Genomic DNA, 1,674 nt, shown 5'->3' on the forward strand with positions numbered 1-1,674 from the left:
ACAATGAAAATTCTTTTCCACAAGCTACAAGTAAACCTCGCCTCATATCCCCTTAGTCCAAATTGGCTTAGACCTGCCAACCCCATAATCCAATGGTTCACATTCCTGGCTGCACACCAGATTCTTGAAGAGAACTTTTGAAGAAATACTGATGTTCAAGTGCTGCCCAATCCAACAAAGTCAGAAACAATGTGGGTAGGACCCAAGCATCAGCATTTATTAAAAGCCTTCCAGGTATTTCTAATGCAAAGTATAACCACAGGGTAGACTTTCACATTATCTCCAAAAGAGGTTGTCTGTACAGGGACAGAGAGCCTGATCTGACTGAATGGGGACATTCATCAGAAAGTGTCACACCTACGGCCCATTGCTGGACTTGGCTGCCCACAGTGCACTACCAATTAATAATTCCAACAAATCCTATAATTTTCTTGTGAATAGCATAATTATATTGCTTGGTAATTTGTGTGTGTGCTAAAAGCATTAATTTGTTAAATGTAAGTACAGGCAGTCTCCAGATTACAAATGAGTTCTGTTCCTGAATCTGTAAATTGGGATAGTTGGGGACTATTTGTGTCTAGCCTCAGTTAGTCAGATGTTTCTCTATGTCTATACTGTATAGTGTACCTTTAGATGCATAAAAGGCATTAAAGAAACACTAAAATATCATTAACATAATGACATAGTAGTAGCAATGATGATGATGTTTTGTTTTATTTTTCGGTTCAATGAGAGTGAAACTTTATTGAGGGTCCACGCGGCTCAGAAGAACCCCACTAGCGGGAGGCAGGGGAGCCAGCAGAGAGGGGTCCTTATTTGACCTTCTTGGGGCGCAGGTTGTTGGTGTGGCCGCGCTACTTCTTGCGGCAGTTCACAGCACGGGGGTGGAGGCGAGCGTAGCACTTGCAGCAGATCATCTTCTCACAGTTGTACTTCCGGAGAGCTGGCGCAGGGAAGGTTCGATGATGCCACCGCGCAGACGCAGCACCGGCGCAGGGTGGACTCTTTCTGGATGTTGTAGTCTGAGAAAGTGCGGCCATCCTCCAGCTGTTTACCCACAAAAAATCAGACGCTGCTGATCGGGGGGATACCCTCCTTATCTTGGATTTTGGCCTTGACATTCTCGATGGTGCCACTGGGCTCCACCTCAAGAGTGATGGTCTTGCCCATCAGGGTCTTCACAAAGATCTTCACCTCTGTGTCTGCTGTTTGGCAGCCTTGCTGAAGAGAAAGAGTGATGATGATGTTTTGATGCCCCCTTTGTGAGTGGTACTTCTCTGCTATTACCATCCCTTGTACTTACCTCAGTTTCTTACTACCTTAGCCTTTGCCAAGTTGGTTCTTAACTACAGGTTGTAGGTAAAATGCCTGTAATCCTGTATCTAAACTATGCCACAGATTTTGTGTGGCATATTTTATACTGGGTTCTCTAGAGATAAAAAACCACAGTGAATCTTATGTATACATATACTGCTGCTGCTATGTGGCGGTGAAGGAGCTCTGGTAGCGTAGTGGTTACGAATTGGGCTGCGAACCTTAAGGTCAGCGGTTCAAAACTACCAGCTGCTCCGTGAGAGAAAGATGAGGCTTTCTACTCCCGTAAGGATTTACACCCTCGGAAACCCTGTACAGGGTCGCTATGGGTCGGAACCGATTCGACGGCACTTAACAACA

General features: G+C 45.2%; 1 pseudogene; it reads right to left on the bottom strand.

Moving 5' to 3' along the window:
• Nucleotides 1-812: 812 nt before the first annotated feature.
• The window catches only part of LOC102822542, a 46,575-nt pseudogene continuing 45,713 nt past the window's right edge, over nucleotides 813-1,674 (bottom strand).

The sequence above is a fragment of the Chrysochloris asiatica genome, unplaced genomic scaffold (assembly GCF_000296735.1).
Source record: "Chrysochloris asiatica unplaced genomic scaffold, ChrAsi1.0 scaffold00310, whole genome shotgun sequence".
Taxonomy (NCBI): Eukaryota; Metazoa; Chordata; class Mammalia; order Afrosoricida; family Chrysochloridae; genus Chrysochloris; species Chrysochloris asiatica.